At 26.3% G+C, this 18,809-nt stretch overlaps 1 protein-coding gene across 1 annotated transcript in view; it reads left to right on the forward strand.

The window, feature by feature from the left end:
• Window positions 1-1,024: 1,024 nt before the first annotated feature.
• LOC123300469 overlaps window positions 1,025-18,809 on the forward strand; it is a 54,879-nt gene continuing 37,094 nt past the window's right edge. The window contains exon 1 of the mRNA XM_044883046.1: window positions 1,025-1,113. The gene's annotated coding sequence lies outside the window, so the exon portion shown is untranslated. The remainder of the gene's footprint in view (window positions 1,114-18,809) is intronic.

Here is an 18,809-nt window from a genome sequence, read left to right on the forward strand (position 1 = left end):
TCCTCACAGACGTCCGAACATGGGTAACATGCTTTGATTGCTGTAATCGGGATGGGAAGCGGGAATATGTCTGCTAGCATTACGTAACAATTGTGAGGTCGTTAGGGAACTTGGCAATTTGGCAAGGAGCAGACCTTTTTTCAATTTTTCTCTTTTTATTTTTCACCTACCTCTCTATCTCAAAAATGGCCACTCTGCCCACATTGATTCAGCTTATTAACCATACAATATTGTACAAAGACAAATACCTTAAGCTCTTTAAAAGATTTTAAATAATTTTGGAAATAATAATTTATTTTAAAGTGATTTTATCTTTGTTTTAATTAAAACTTCTACACCATTTCCCAACATTATTTGGGAAATGGATTAAAATTCATGGATTGACTCATTTTGAACACCAAATAAATCATTTTACTTAAGCGATTATCATATACTGAATGCTAAAAAAAGAAAGCGATCTGTCTGTGTTAAAATATATGTTACATGTTAATATAAAATGATTACTTTTTTATAATTTAACAATGTTTGTTTGTAATATTCACTCAAGTGTACTATGTTACTTAAAGTATAGTGGTTGTTCTTTTTACATGACTTAAAAATTCATTCTTTCTTTACTTTAATAAGCGTGCGCGTCTTATCATCACGAACTCACAAACTTAACATAAATAATTCAACAACAACAGAAATTATTTAACAATTATTAAGTTTTTTTTCTTTAAACAATTTCTTATAATAATTGAATGTTACATAATTTTATAAATGTTTGATTCAAACTTAAATATAAATGAAGTGTTCGCTTTTACCGATGTTTATTCCTGAATAAATAAATTATTTTTTGTTTAATTTTAATTTATTTAATTTTATTAAAATTGTGCTTACTTTTACCGACTTTTTACTGAGAATATTTAATTTGTTTTAATTTTATTTTAATAACATTTTGAATTTAATAAAAATTGGAATATGTGCATTAATTTATATGAAAAAGAGCATTTAATTTAATTTTTAATTTAATTAATAAAAAGTACCGGTTTTATTTTGTGTGCGTGTTCTAATGCGGTTTAGCTGCAGTGATTTTTAAGTGATTTTTTTGTTTGTTTTTAGAGTGTATAAAAGGTAACTAAATAATTATTCTTTATTAGGTTTTAAGGTTCTATTTTAGATAAAAATTTATATACAGTAGAGTTTTGATAATTGGGAGTCAATTAGAACCTGGAATGTTCCGATTTCCGGGAATGTTTGGATCATTTTAAGTAAAATTAAGCATTAAATACTTTTAATGTTTAATGGATCAAAAACCATTTTTCAAAAACCCTCTATATAGTCCGGATCTATAAAATTTTCGGTGTATTTTTTCGGTGTTTTTTCCGGATCTATTTTTTCCGATTATTTATGAGATACACTGGACGTTTTCGATTAACCAGGGTTTCAATTATCGATATTTTACTTAATTGATAAAATTATTTTGATTAAAAATCAGCAACTTTTCTTAAATTTTAATTTAAAAGTTAAAATACTTATGCCTGAAGAAAAAAAAAATTGAATAGAAAATACTATTTAAGGGACAAGCATTTATTGTTGTACTAAAAAGTAGAAAATAATTTTTATCAAATGTTTCGGAGCGCCTCAAACCTTAGACTCATAGACAAAAATATTTTCACATGTTTTCCCATAATTTTTTGACTCGTATAATCGATTTTGGATGGTTTTATCCAAAATCAAAAATTGTACGGGTCAAAAACCATTGGAAATGATCTAAAGCCGACACAACACGTACGTACAAACATTTGTCTTTTATATATTATAAATAGATTTATTTATCAATATTTTTATCAACCATTTATTTATATTAACTTGACCTGTATCATCGTAAACAAATTATACTCTTTATTAACTTCTCATGTGTTGACAATGAAAAAATTTTATTTCTTTACTCATGCAAGAAGCTAAGTACTCTCTTGTAGCACTGTTTTCTGTACGACAAATAATTAATTACCACTCTAGTGCGATAAAGAACTCTGCACTGATATTTTGGTTTTCGGTAAAATTTACATACTGTGAGATTTTGTAGACCTAGATATTCACATAAAAGGCTCAATGGACACGATGATTCAAATGTTTCTGAGTCACGGGTGTTGGAATATAAAAATATAATATTTTTATTGAAACTATGTTCCTTATCGCGCGTTTGGCGGATAGTGCAACCAAGACTTTTTTTATAATTTATTATCTAAAATTTTTAATAGTAATCTGGACTTGCTCGTGGTCTTGTAGTTACGGTGCTCGGTCCTCATACAGATGGTCGTAAGTTCGAAACCCATCCACAGTAATAAATTTTTTTTAAATTCTTCTTTAATAGATAACTTGTGATTTTGCTATTTGATAACTTCATACTGTTCACAGGTGGTTTTTTATATAAACGCAGCTATTATGCTAATACAGTGCTAACTTTTAAATCTTGTATATAACCTCTAAAAACAATAAAATAAATTTGTTTAACTTAAATTTTCCAAATATATTAATTACTTAGTTAAAATTATCTGACCGTCACTTATTCAATCAATTAAAACTTTTTTAAATAGTCAAATTATGGTGTGATATACTCAGATATAACCTCTATATACAAGTATACCTTCACAAAAACTTCTATCATTTTAGATGTTTTAATCAGAACTCATTTTTAACCCCCGAACCAAAAAAAGGGAGTTATAAGTTTGACCGCTATGTATGTCTGTCTATGTGGCATCGTAGCGCCTAAACGGGCGAACCGATGAACCGAGCTATGTCTCATTTGAGCTTGGATTTAATCAAAAATTTAGTATTTTGAATAATTATAGTATTAAAATATCATTATTTTTTAAATCGAATTGGCCGAAGATACCAAATTGTATGCTAAACTTTTTCAAAACTATCCTTCGCTATGCCTCAATTTGATTTTCATCATAATCCGATAAAATTTCAAAATGATCGGATAATTTCTTCTAGAAGGCGTTTCAAATTTCTGGTAAATATCTTAAGGTCAAAAGATTTCACATCCACTTATTAAGAAAAATATCAATTATTGAATGTGAGTACGTTTCATCAATGACCCTCGACTGTCAATTAAAATTAAAAGTATTATTTTTAAAAGGTACCTATTAATATATTTAACAAAAATAAAAATCTGTTTACACTTAGCTTAAGCTGTCACCCATTTTTAAAGGCCATTTTTATCTTGAGTATACATACACGGTAATTATTATTAGCATAATAAGTACCTATTTATTGACATCGTAAAATTTTATTATCAAATAATAAGAAATTATAACTCTCTGTGTAATTTTATGTAGTTAACAACAGACAATTTTTATTCAAATTTTCAATATTTTTATACCATGTATATAAAATATACCAAGGTATACTAAGTTTAGTCCCAAGTTTGTGTAACGCTTAAAAATATTGATGCTATGAACAAAATTTTGGTATAGGTAGTCATAAAATCACCTAATTAGTCCATTTCCGGTAGTCCATCTGTCTGTCTGTCCGTCTGTCATCACGATAACTCAAAAACGAAAAGAGATATCAAGCTGAAATTTTTACAACGTGCTAAAGACGTAAAAAGTGAGGTCGAGTTCGTAAATGAGCAACATAGGTTAATTTTTGGCTTGGGTCCGATGGATTCATCTTGTAAATCGTTAAACCGATAGAACAAAAGTTTAAAAGTAAAAAATGTTCCTTATAAAAAAATAAACAACTTTTGTTTGAAACATTTTTTCGTAAATATCACTGTTTACCCGTCAGAGCGCAAATTATGGGAACATCAGTTGAACATGTGTGACAACAATGTGTGAACATGTATGTGTAATGTGACAGAGTAATCAACATTGTCTATACACGGTATTTCAACAATTAACTCAGTCAATTGTTTGTTTTAACTTGTTTATATTACATTATTTCTGACCTTTAATTTTATTATTTTCAATAATAAAATTAATGGGGCTTTAGTAAGGCTAGAATGCTAGAAACTAGAAAAGACAAGAAATCACAAGAGTACTTTTTGAAACTGTAGTCCATATCGCACGTTTCTGATTTGTTTTGCTGGCTGAGACGCTAGACCAAAAAAATCACTACAAGTTTTGGTTAACAAAAAAAAGACACCTATGTAATAATAATTAAAGATGTACAATTAACTAATTGATTTTGATTCTGATCTTTTCTGAATGATTATTAAATACAATTTTTTTTATCGTTCCTTCATTGTGCTTGTTATTCAATGATACATAAAATATAATGAAAGGAATATAGTTCCTACTGAGTGTCCCACAACATTGGTTATAGATTAAATCAACTTTAAACCTGAAAAAAAAATATTTTCGTTTATAACAATTCTATTAATCTTTTATTTAAAAATTCAGGTTCCGGTGGTCAAAACTTACATCCAGTAAAATAAAGTTTGTCTCGTAAAACAAGCTACAAAATGTATGAATAATCGGGAAAAGCTTGACCGGTTTTGCACCGGTTTTCGGTTTGTGTTATACTTGATTGTTACCATATTTTTAAAGTAAAATCTGCGGTTTAGACATTATCCTGTCAAATTTTTGTGACAGAATAAATGTTTTACATTTAAAATCGAATAAAAAGTGTTTGAGTTTAGATTAAATTACTTTTAGATTAAATTAACTTGATTTAAAAAAAATAAATGTTAAAACTTAATACGTACTATACAATCAAATTTTTGTACTCATTTTTGGATTATCAAATTTTTAGTTTTGATTTGCCAAAGATTAACCTGAATATGAATTAGAATTAGTAAATTAATTTTTTGTTGTAAATTTGTTGTCAAAAAATCAGTCTGTATTTTAGTAGATACCAGGTATTTAATAAATTAACTATATTAGGTATTTTATCACTTTAAATTGCTTGAGTTCTGTCGTGAGTATTAGCAAGCGTTTCATTACGTAAGCAAATCTATACATCCGTGAAGAAACTTTATCAAACACATTTTATATCTTCCCAGAAGGTGAAGGTAACTTTGCGTTTTTATCATGAATTTATATCACTGAAAAGAATAACATCATTAATAAAATTTGTAAGTGTCCAAAAACTAATTAAATTAATCGCAAATAAAAAAAATAAATAACTCTCTAAGTAATTTTTGTTAAGTAATTCAAAATCACGTTTATTCAAACGAGTATTGTATCATATTTTTGACATTATTTATGAATATTTTTATAAGCACTTGTATATGAATAATTCCTAGACTAGGCGTAGAAGAATATAGCAAAAAAAATTTCGTCAATAATTTTTATAAATAGTTATGTTTTAAGTTTAATTCCAAAATTGTAACGATTAGAAATATCAATAGAAGAAAAATATACGTATTTAATACATCAGACATTGTTTTTGAGGCCGAAAAATTTAATTTGAACGAAAACACACAAAAAATGCAAATTGGCTGTATTTGACAGATAATTTTATCATGGCTCGCGGGGCTCTCGATTAATTTAACTACTAAATAGACACCTTACACGTGCAATTTGACGCCAATTGATTATTTTCAATGAATTATTGTCAACTTAAGCCAAAATTAGACGCGTTATTGCTGAAATACAGTCTGCGAAGATTGTTTGAAAATTGGACCTTCAGATTTCGTCATGTACCATAATTTTTAATACCATAAATCTGTCTGTAAAATAAAGCCAATTGGACTTTAGAAATTATGGATATTAAAAATATTTTTATATTTTTTATCAATTCCAAATTTTCCGTCTTAAAAAAAAACTGTTTAAGTGCGGTTCTGAAAAGAAAGTTTTTAAAAAAATTTTCTTGATCTTGTAAATCTACCAGGTAGGGTTAGCACAAATTTTCATTATTTTTGGGCGATGGGAGTGAATCACACAGGATAATGCACATTCATTCCCCATTTTTGGTCAGAAAATGATAGTACCTTCAGTTTTTTGGGGCACATTGTATAATTGAATTAGACAGGGGCAGACTTTAAGAAATATGAATTAAGTATAAGCCTTTGAAAGCAGAAATATAATCCGGATTGACATATTTTCGGCAGAAAATTGAAAAAAAAAAAGCCAAAATAAAAAGTATAATTCTTCTTTTGTCGAAATTTGATTTTTTCTGCCTGATCTAATCGCTTGTGTATAGAATATGCAAATTTTATTATTAATTTATGAAAAATTTTTAATAAAAATAACAATACTATATTTATCATATTTTTTTCAGCCTTATAAGATAATATTGTTAAATTTTTTTAATAAAAAATGTTATTGTCAAAAATATTTGTATATGATTAATCAAAAATTAATTCAATGCTAAACATTTATACATAAGGAAAATATTATTTGTAAATTGATATAAAAATGTTAAAATATCATAATAAAATGTTTACTAATTTAAACAAACTGCGCGGTATTAATTTTGGAGGATAAGCCAATAGCTTTCTGGTAAAGTGAATAATTATACTTAGTCATAGCAGAATTTCTATTATACCACTTAGTTTTAAAAATTTATTGAATATACATTAAGTTTGACAAAAGCATATGACCCAAAATTGAGAGTGGTAGAGCAAAAACAAATTTTTTTTGAGATTTTTGATGTCTTGCCCACATCTTATCCAATTTGAGTGAATTTTTTTTGAAACCCACTAATTTAGGATCATATTTTCTAAAGTTATTGTTAGATATTCGCTAATATTATCCCTTATGCCAAATGTAAAAACCTTAGTAGTGTATTATTGAAATTTATTGAAGATACGTTAAATTTGACAATAAATTTGAAAAATATGACCCAAATTTAGTAGGATTACATACTTTGTTTATCAAAATCACATAAAAATTGCGTGTGATAGAGCAAAATCAAAATTTTTGGATTTCGATGACGTCATAAAGTATAAAAAATCAATTTTTTTGATATCTTGACCAAATCTTATCCAATTTGAGTGAATTTTTTTTTGAAACCCACTAATTAAGGGTCATATTTTCTAATGTTATTGTTAGATATTCGCCAATATTATCCCTTGTGCCAAAAGTAGTATCCCTAGTAGTGCCCCATTGAAATTTATTGAAGTTACGTTAAATTTAACAAGAAATTTGAAAAATATGACCCAAATTTAGTAGGACTACATACTTTATTTATCCAAATCGCTTAAAAATTGCGTGTGATAGAGCAAAATTAAATTTTTTGGATTTTGATGACGTCATTGAGTAAAAAAAATCGATTTTTTTATATCTTGACCAAATCTTATCCAATTTGAGTGAATTTTTTTTTGAAACCCACTAATTTAGGATCATATTTTCTAATGTTATTGTTAGATATTCGCTAATATTATCCCTTGTGCCAAATCTAGAACCCTTAGTAGTGTATTATTGAAATTTATTGAAGATACGTTAAATTTGACAACAAATTTGAAAAATATGACCCAAATTTAGTTGGATTACATACTATGTTTATCAAAATCACATAAAAATTGCGTGTGATAGAGCAAAATCAAATTTTTTTGATTTTGCTGACGTCATAGAGTACAAAAAATCAATCTTTCGTATCCAATTTTAATCGATTTTTTTTTGAAAGCTACTAAAAATTTGTATTTATAAGTTGAAGTGCCCGGTCTAATAATTAAAAAGCATTTGATATTTGAATTTTTTTTTTAATACACAGATAATTTTATGAGATAATATTGTTATAACACATTTCCTTAAAAAAAAAAATGTTATTGTCAAAAAATGTTAATATATCTAATATTATTATTCAAATTATATACCAATGATATATAATATTTACGCAAAAGGAAAATATATGTAATTTTAAAAGAAAAATAATATTCAAAAAAAATCATTAAATAATAATAAATCACTTTTTTTAAGAGTAATAAAATGTTATAATACAAACAGGAAATATTATAAATAATACCATTCAAATATAGTGGAGCACATATAGGCGCACTCGAGAGGGAAAACTTCAGATTCCATTTATTTGTATATTCCCATTCATCTTCTCATTCCCGTTAAAAAGGAAAAGAGGTATGTTGGGCGAAAATCTGACCCATTTTTTTTTTAAATCAAATTTTGTTTTTTGTGGCAATTGTATAATTTTAATTTGTTCAATCAAGTATATTCTAGGACATTTTACGTAATTTTTCACATTTTCGAGTCAATTAAGAAATTAAAGTTTGGGAAAAACGGAACCAAATTGGAATATAAAAATTGGTCAAATACGGGTCGTCTTATTTTCGGGGGGAATGAAAAAAAGTGTCTACTTTTATTTTGAGAAGATGCCTTTCGGACCTATAACGCTGGTCAACTATGTTTTTTTTTTTTTAAATGAAACTACCTATTTTTTAGCAGATTCTGATTCTTTGATTTTTATTCTAGAAGAATGAAGTTGTAAATTAATGTATATATACTCTGTGTCATAAAAAACGCACGCTATAGTAGATATACTTTGTTTAAACGCGTGCATTTTTTTTTTTGAAACAGAGATACATAATATTGTCTCATTTTGATCTCATATACCACAAAAGCATTTTTTTAAGACATCGAGATTTCATAGTAAAGAAAGCTACCAATAGTCTTAAAGATTTTGTTTAAAGATATATGTTTAGAGATTATTAAAGGATTTTAATAGGCTTAAAAATGTACTTTTAAGTATTGTTTTTTAGCAATGGATAGTTTCAGCAATAGCAGACCTTTTGGTCAAACTTTAAACTGTTAGTATTTCGAAAAAGGCGATATTTATGAAACAATTATACGAGATCTTTATGATGTAAAATGACCCAAAAAAAACAAGAAAAGCTTTACTTGATTCATTGATATTTGACAAACTAATGATACTTTTTAACAGATGTCTTTCGATCGGCGTTGTGCAAAGAAATCGAATGCGAAAATTTTTTCCCTGCGGATGCACCGGTATGCGCTCCACTAAGAATATTAGGATAATATTATTATGATTATCCCAGATAACAATTTATATAAATAGGGAAAACAAAATAAATATAATTACATTTGATAAAAATAATTTATAAAATTGAAGGTCAACTTTTTGAGACTTTGTAGAATGATAACAGATACTTGAAAAGAAATCAAGTAAAAATTTTGAATTAAATTATGGTGAAGAAAGCCTTCTATATAACGAGTATATTATAGTTGAGAGGACCTAGTGTCTCTTATTCACAGAACACAGATCAAAATATTCTAACTTAAATGAAAAAAAGGGTAAAAAAAACCACAAATCATGTCGATGAATTGAAAAACGGATATATCAACTATTAGTTCAGTCCCCCTATTTGGAGGTGGATTTTTTTGAGGTATACACTTCGTGACCATGAGAGATGGGTTCTAAATGTTATCAAAAACAAATATCCAAAAAAATTTCACATAAATTTGTCCCCAGAACGATCTTTTTTAGCGTGCTTTTTGTAGAATTTTGAAAAAAAAAATGGTTTTTTTATTTTTTTGGGAAATGATTTTTGCTGATAACATTAAATGAAAAAATTGTAAGCAATTGAAGTTTTGAAATTTACAAATTTTTTTCTCGGAAATGGCTGGAGTTGGGGCTTTAATAATAGAATGAAAAAATAGTATTTTTTATGTAGGTACTATTTAAGATATTTTTTTCGAATTTGTATTAATAATAGAAACAGGCCTATTCCTGTTTGTTTTTGGAAATTGATGGACCGCCACTTTATTAACCTGCCTGGCAGTAATTGCAGAATTAACATTTTGGGCATAAGCATAATTAATTTTATCACGATACGATTTATAATAAACTCCATAATTTCGTTACTGATACAGGATACTAAAACAGCATCCTAAATCAAAAAAAAAATCAAATCACATAAATCACAATCTTCAAGTTCAATAGTCAAACAAATAATTTTTTTTTATGAAACATAAAAAATGGTAACCGCCTTAAAATTTAAATTTGAAATAAATCATTAAAAATACTATCATATTAATTACTCAGAGTTTATCAAAAGAATCTAATATTAATATAAACAAGTGAAAATAAATATAATTGACTGAGGTTATTGATAAAATACTCTGTATAGACAGTTTTGAATACCAAATTATGTTTAATAAAGAAGATAAGTTTTTAAAAAAAAATTAGCCGTAGGGTGAGTCTGGTACGACTTGAGGTCCAGTGAAATCGATACCATTTTTCGTTCACACCATATCGCTCCGAAAAAAAGGACCACGAACGTACGTACGAAATGATATATATTAATTACTAATATGATTAAAGAGAATTGAAAAAAAATTGTTTATTTTTTCAATTCTCTTTAATTAAGATTACAAGACAAGATATTTATCAATATTTAGTTTACGTCTCTGTATGTATCATATTAAAAACATCATTTATAATCGAGAGACCATGATGTAAATAAATATCGTATGCATGATTAAAAGTAAACAATAACAAAAATTAATACTAATATGATATTGAATAATAACGACAGTAATATGAAATCATGATGCATCTTATTTTAAAAAAAAAAAACTCCAATTTCAAATCAGTTAAAATTATTTATTTTTTTTTTACGTAAATTGTATTACAAAATTTATTTTTTAAATTTGTGATGTAACCCATTTTTATCTAATTTAATATATAATAATTAAATTAGCCTAGACGTCTAGACATTTTTATGGCACACTTTTTTGTATACCTACCTAGCCAAAATTTTGTTTCAACATCAAAATGAAAGTTGCACTTCGCCTAGCTGGCAAATAGCGAAACCTCGATAATTATTTGGACTGTTCAAGGGTGTTCTAGAGGGAAGAGGATTGTAAATAGATAAAATTTATTGATGAAAATGTAAAATATAATCGAATTTATTAAAAATTCCACTAACAAAAAATTTAATTTAATTTTACTTCTACTTTTAAAGTAAACTACTTCTGTCAAATTTAATTTTACATTATATGACAAAAACTCGAACGAGTTCTAATTTCCCAATTAAGTTCTGTCTCAAAATTTCAATATTTTGAACTGAAATTTTAGAAGGGCACTTAAAATAATGGTTCTCCACATAGGGTTTTGGATATTTTAGCATGTTCTAATATTTTTTGAGGTGGTATACAAGCTCATTGGTGCAGTATTTTTGTCGGACAATGTTTGATATATATTTTTGTTATCAAGTGGTCCGACAAATTCTCTGCTGCGTTTTGAGAACGATAGGAGAAAGTTTGATTGACTTTTCTCAAATAGAAGCCACTCACGAATTTTCGAGTCTGTATTTATCATTTCAAAACGTAAGTAATGTAATGTAAAAATATGATGGAATTGAAATATTTTGAAATTTTTTTGAAGTGGGAAAATAAAAATTAGAATTATTTTTATGCCTTATAATGCACACAAGATCATGAATTTGCTAATTTACTGTGTCAAAGTAACAAAAAAAAATTGCATTGCAATGATTTTTAATAATTTTTGTTAAAATAATTTAACTTTGAAGCGTCAATCATAGAACCAATCTTAATAATAAAAACCTTAAGAAGGTTAAGTAGGTAAGAAGAAAGAAATTAAAATAATATCTAATAATTAATGGAAAATTGTGCGGTTTTATTTATAAATGATTTAATAAAAATCTACAAGGCTATACCAGTTTCTTTTATTTTTTAATTGTATCGCTTTATTTTAGAATAGTCGCCGAAACGAAGCAATGAAGTACGAAAAATTTGAACAGTCAAGAAATTCGTATTTGTATACGATTTTCGGTATTTGACTTATGAGAAATTTAAAATATGCGTATGTCCTCTGATGTCCTAGACTTCTTTTGGCTTTAGCATATTTCTGTAGCAAGTGTGTTTTATTTTCACCATTTCCTCCAAAAACTAACGATCTTTGAAAAAATGTTTTAAATAACTAATGTTAGTTTTTTCAGGAGGATCAATTTGCTACCTTTAAAGTGTTTTTCTATCACTTACCTTTTAGGAACTAAATTGACTATCAAAGCAACTCGAAAAACTAGGTCTAATCTGATGTCAGAACATGACTCCCTCCCCATCAAACTCTCTTTTGCTAAAGTAATTTTTTAATTGCATAGTTACAAAACGATTTTCATTTTCAGACTCACTAATTTTATCTCTAAGATTTAAATGAAATCTAATTTTGATGATACATCTGTTTACATAAATATTATGCAAAATTATAATAAATCTGCATAAAAATTTATGTAAACACGGGAGTTTTAAATTAATGATTCCACTATAGTTTAAATGGCGACCTCATTATAAACGAATGCTGATTTGAAAAAAAAATAAATTATTATAATAAATTTAATAATTTATTTTAATTTTTTTTTTAATTTAAATACAATTTTCTAGTTAGTCATTCATATTATTATTAATGAAAATGTATTATTTATTTATTCATAGATCAAGTACTTTAAAAGTAGACAATTATAATACATAAATTTTTATATTATCCCCCATTCGCTCCGTGCGTCAGTTTCGTTTTCATGGTAACGATTCACTACTTTAATTATAGAATTGTATGGATGCATATATAATTGTATGGATTGCATTTATGATTTACATTGAAAATTTAATATTATTGTCTCACAAATTAAAATAAATAATTATGATAATTTACATTTGAAAAATAATATTTGTGCAATTTGATTTCTTATTTTCATAATTTTTAATGCATTAAGTTTATTTAATTCGTGGTTTACAATAATTTTAATTTGACATTTCTATAACATTAACATGTTAAGAACTGCAAATTAGTCATAACATCGTCCTTTATCGCCAAAATTTTTCACTGGAAGCGCTGGCATCGATTTTATTGTCCCTACCATGACTACGCACACAACGAATATATTATAAATGTGAAAGTAAGGATGTTTGTCAGTTTGTTTGTTTGTCACGCTTTAACATTAAAACTAATGAATAGATTTGAATGAAACTTAACAATAATATGTAGCTCCTACACCAGGATAACACATGAGCTATAATTTATAAAGATATATTTAAAAAATAATTAGATTTAATCTAACATTTATGTTTAAATATCTTTAAAAATGGTCATTTAGTAATGCTTTGAAATGAGAGTTGGACACTTTCCTGAGATATGTTATCAGTTATCACCTTACGAAAACGTAAACAAGAACCGCCTATGATATTATAGATCTCTGAAATTGTCCATAGAATAATCTATGAAATTAAACTTGCGCTATCAATATAACAACGTTAAAAAAATGAGTCAAATGTTGAGGTATCGAACTAATATGTTAACATCAGTATTTTAGATTCCCTTTATATTACGAAATATCGATAACCCAGATAACACTGGAAACTTCCTAATTCTTAGGATGATTGGTACATTTTTTCAACTTAAATAGAGGTTTTCTTTTCTTGTTTCAAAGCTATCTTTTATGTATAAATTATACTTTGTGGTAATTTTCGGATAATTTTTATTTTCTAAAAATATCAATAATTACATTTTTTTTTTACTTTTTGCTTATTAATGCAAATAATAATAATAAATAAATAATATTATTTATTAAATAATATATGTAGGTTTATTTTTAATAGTAGATACAAAATGCCTTGAAATAATCAAGTTTAGTAAAACTATTACATATTAACAGAGCTTAATAATATTTATTTTAATAATAAATTGTATAACATGACGAGTTTATTACGTATATATGTTTTATATTTGTACCTTTATTAGTATTACCTATTATTATTAACTATTACCTATATTTTATACACGTGAGATGCATTAATTTTTTACCCGACTTCAAACAAAAACGGAGAAGGTTATCAATTCGACTGTTTTTTTTTTTTTACGTTTGTTACCTCAGAACTTTCGACTGGGTTAACCAATTTTGATGATTCTTTATCTATTTGAAAGCTCGGCCTTCCCGTGTGGTCCCATTTTATTTTGGTCCCAGTTCTGACAACGGCATCCATGAGAAAACCGTAAAAATTTGCATTAGGTATACACGTCAAGAACCCGAATAACTCAATATCACGTCAACCGATTTCGATGATTATTTTTTTAAAGACAAATTAGTTAGTGTACTTCAGATTTACTTAAAATCACTAAATAAAAAAAACTTTTAACAAAAAGAAAACCGACTTCAAAAGAAAAACTTTTCCAAAACAAATAAATATGCACTAAAAAGTAAAAAAATAATTTATAATTTAATGTAGTTAAAATTATTGTTATTTTTGGAGTCGGTGTCAGCCAAGGAAACAACTCTGACAGAACAGTTTGCTACATTAGCTTGGCTGACACCGACTCCAAATATAATAATAATTTTAACTACATTAATTATATTATAAATTATTTTTTTACTTTTTAGTGCATATTAATTTGTTTTGGGAAAGTTTTTCTTTTGAAGTCGGTTTTCTTTTTGTTAAAAGTTTTTTATTTCTTATATAAAATAACAAAATGTATATGCTATACAAACTGACATATAAAATGAATTAACATTCAAAAGAACTAACCCATTTAATATTTTCATCAAATCTAAAATTATATTATAATTTAATTGTTTTTTAATCGTCACCACGAATCTGTCTGCAAAGTTTCAGCTCGATTGGATCACGAAATAAGGGTTAAAAATCCATCCAAAATTTGTCAAACAAACAATCAGACACGCAGAAACTACCATCAATCAAACCCGCAGATCTGAACTTTTGAAAATTGTCAAATATTTTCAGACATTGTTGAAATACCTGTATAAAAAGTGAACTTTAATATATTAGAGAAGTTTAAAAAATCGACACAATTATGGCGGCTTTCCGGCCGCCATAAAAGTATTTCCTTTAATTTTTTTTCGTTTTTTGATGATATTTCACAAGACCACTAGTTGAAGCTGCAAGATTGACAAATGCCTATCTACTTTTAACCTTGATAAGCTTGAATTTTCGTTGTTGTTTCATTTGCTGCACCAATCAGTTTACATTATGAATTTTAAATCATATAAATAAATTCAGAAAATATTGTTTTAATATTTCCTATATTACATATTACGAACTACAGTCACTTTATTCAAACAATCTCACAAAAAAAAATGCAAACAAGCTGAAACTATTGTACACATTCGATCACCAAAGAAACCCGAGCTATGAATTTTCTGGGTCAAAAAAGTTTTGTCAAATTCCAAAAAGAAAATTTTTGCATTTTTCAATTCTTCCTTGAAATAAAATCAAAAAATCAAAAGAAAATTTCTTCATTTTATAAGGTAATTACGACTCATCAAAATCAAAAATCACTTGATGATTGAGTACTTAGTTTCGGAGAAAAACGATATCTTTCATCAGTTTTCTATGTTATCTCGAAAACTACTCGTCCAAATGAATTAATGTTAAATGTACTCGATTTTTGATTTTTTTTTTTGGGTCAAAAATACGTTTTAACATGAGTTTTGTCAAATTCCGAAACAAAAAAATTTTTGTGAATTTTCGATTTTTTTAAAAAGCTCCCCTGAAAACATTCCTTTAAAAAAATTGAGAAAAACGAAAAAAAAAATTCCATGTCCGTTTTGAACAAAACTCATGCTATAAGATAACTTTGACCCAAAAAATTCAAAAATTGGGCTCATTTTTGTGATTTAGCCAGTATCGATTTTTATCGTTATCTCAAAGATTCATCCAAATGATAAGTTATGAATAATTTTTGAATGTTTTGGGCTGTAGGAACCTTATAACATAAGTTCTATTCAAATAAAGAAACAGAATATTTTTTCTCGATTTTTGCAATTTTTTTTAAGCGATTAGAGCTTAGAGCTAGATGGTTTGTATTTTTTTGAGAAGTGCTAAGCTAAAATGATTGTAGTATAGATAAATATACTGCTAAATATGTATGTTATAATGTAACAAAGTATAAAAGACAAAACAATTTGCAATTAAAATTTTGTTCAATATCAACAGGTCGTCAAAATAAAATTATGATTATTACTCAGGCTTCATACCGTTATCAATATAAAAAAAAATGTGGTTATTCCTTTGTTTGGCATGATTTCAAAGTACACTATGCACTTCTAAAACTGAAAATCTAGTGAGAAATATTGTCTCATTGTTCGCACGCACAATACAGAAGTTGAATTTTTTTATTTATCGAAAGTTAAAAATTACTAAGAAAAATTATTTAAAAAAATTTTTAATGGATTTTTCATGTATTATTTTACAATTGAAAATGGTTTTGCTAAACTATAAATTCAAACTGCTGTGACGTCAATACATCGCTTTCGTAACGCCACCGCACGGAGAAATGATAAAATAACATAAATAATGATAAATGGTTTGTTTCTCAACTTCCTTTCACTATTAAATAAGAAGTTTCAAGAAATTTTATATAAAATTATGGAGAATCAAATTTTACATTAGATTAATATTTTTTTTTTAAAATTAAACAAAAAGTTTTTTTATGCCAAAACAGTTAGGAAAAGAATTGACAAAATTTCGATTTTTTGTGGTTTTTTTGCTTTTTTACCTGCATCTTTTTCGAGCAGAAATAGGTATAGAGATTGAAACAGACAAAAAAAGTAGATTAAATTTTCCTTTAAATGGTATACTGAAAATTGGTATAAAAATTTTAGTATAGGTGTTCATAAAATCACCTAATTAATCCATTTTTGTTTACCCATCTGTTCTTCATCACGATAACTCAAAAACGAAAAGAGATATCGATCTGAATTTTTTTTAAAGCGTGCTCAGGACGTGATTAACAAAGCAAAGTACTACAGATTCCATCATAAATATAATATTTGGACTTAAAATTTAATAAATAAAAAACTGGTTTTATTCAAATGTAATACTACTATCCTTATTTAATTTACTGGTAAGTTTTCCATGAATTACAGAATGCTTCAGGTAAATTTATTCTTGGATTGCGAAAAGTACAAAATTTTAAAAGTACTCTAAACGTTTAGTTGTCGAAATAGAAATTCATGGAAAACTAAAAATGAAATATTCGATTTTATTAAATATGCATTTTTTTTCAATTTCTGAGGGATTTCGTTTAGATAACGAAGTTCCTCAAGCACCACCAGCGATCCGCTGATTAATCAATGAACACATAAAGATGACTTTAACTATTTTTTTCTATTATTCGCTTTGCATAAGATTACTGTAAAATAGTACAAGATCTTGCCACGGACTATTTCTGAAACTCTCAGGGAAAACCAATTATCTGCGGAGCACAAGTTGCAAACTACTTTTCTAAACTTGTTAATTACAATTTAAATTAAATTGCATGTCACATTATTAATTATTATTATTTATTATACAAACTCATTTAATAATTTATCGTTAAATAAATGCATAATAATTATCATAGGAAAATTGCCCTAAAACTATAAAAAAAATAATGCAAATTTTTCGTTAAAAAAAATAAATAAATAATTTCCCATGTCATTAAATTATTTAAATTTTCATTAACAGGTATTTAAAATTAATAAAATAACCTAATTAACTGAATTCCCGTCACTAGTTAATCAATTAAATTTTAATGATAAATAGCATATTCTTTAATCGATGACTTCGGTAATACTTCCAAAAATGATATTTCTTTTTCAAAATTTCTATATCCAAGGCTTTATACGGCTGTAAGTGAATTCAGAAATTATCATCATTTAAGGATGTATGAGCATGACAACAATGTTTGATTTAAAGGCTCAAAATTTGTTTGTAGGTAGTCTTTTACTCAAAGAATATGTGGTTAAAATTTCAGCTTAGGTAACCGTGCAAATTTTTAAGAAAAAAGTCATTAAAAATCGATATAAAATACATTGGCTCTTATGGAGGAATCTCAAAAAACGACATATTTTGGAAGTTTTTGATAATTTTCATTTGGAATGAATGAAAAAAATTTAAAAAAAAACTTTTTAATAGAAAGTAAACATATTAGCAATGAATTAGAAAAGGAAAAAACTAAGTGTCACCGTCCATATAAGGGATGTAAGAGCAGGGTAGATTAAGGGTTGAAATTATTTTTATCTTATTTTCAACTTTGATGATGAATTTTGTTATAACTTCATGAATGTAGACGAAAAATAAGAATAAAATTTTTCGATATGTGTCTTGGTTTTCGAAATATCGAAAGCTAAATAATTAAACAAAATTTTCGATATTTTGAAAATTAAGCCAGATATCGAAAAATTTTATTTTTACTTATCGTCTTATATCGTCAAGTAATAATATAAATTTATCATCAAAATTGAAAATATCTATTTTTAAATTTGTGCCCCCACTACCATGCTCATACATCCTTAAACGTGATGATTTTAATATGATGAAGTCGTATTGTTCGAGCTTGGACCTCCCTGTACACTTAGTTCATATATCAAGTTCAAAATAAATTGTTTATTATGAAAAGAATAATTTTTTTTACCTAATTTTTCACGTTGCATATTAAAATTCACGTTTTCAAAACAAACTAAAAAAAACTTTATACAAAAAAATTAAAAAAACAATCAATAAAAGTTCTTTTACATCTCTATAAATAATAAATATATTAAATTTAATTATATTACAACATTAATTATAATGATATAATTAATGGTTATAGATACCAGTTGTCGTTCGCTTTTATTTTCCATCTTTGCCTATAATTTCTTCTTCAAAATGGGTTTTGAGTCTAAAAAGATGAACATCTGGCGCTACTTGGAATTATATCTAGAATTACTTAAAATATAACTTTGACCTTTAAGATCAATTAAAATCTGACTAATTAAAGACAGAAAATATATTTCATTACAATTTTTTCCTTATAAATTTCCTATCAACTTTTTTTGGAATACGTCAATCAATTAATCAAAATTAAAAACAAAAATAAACCACTACAGTTACAGAAGAAGAATTTAT

The sequence above is a fragment of the Chrysoperla carnea genome, chromosome 5 (assembly GCF_905475395.1).
Source record: "Chrysoperla carnea chromosome 5, inChrCarn1.1, whole genome shotgun sequence".
In the NCBI taxonomy this organism is placed as follows: Eukaryota; Metazoa; Arthropoda; class Insecta; order Neuroptera; family Chrysopidae; genus Chrysoperla; species Chrysoperla carnea.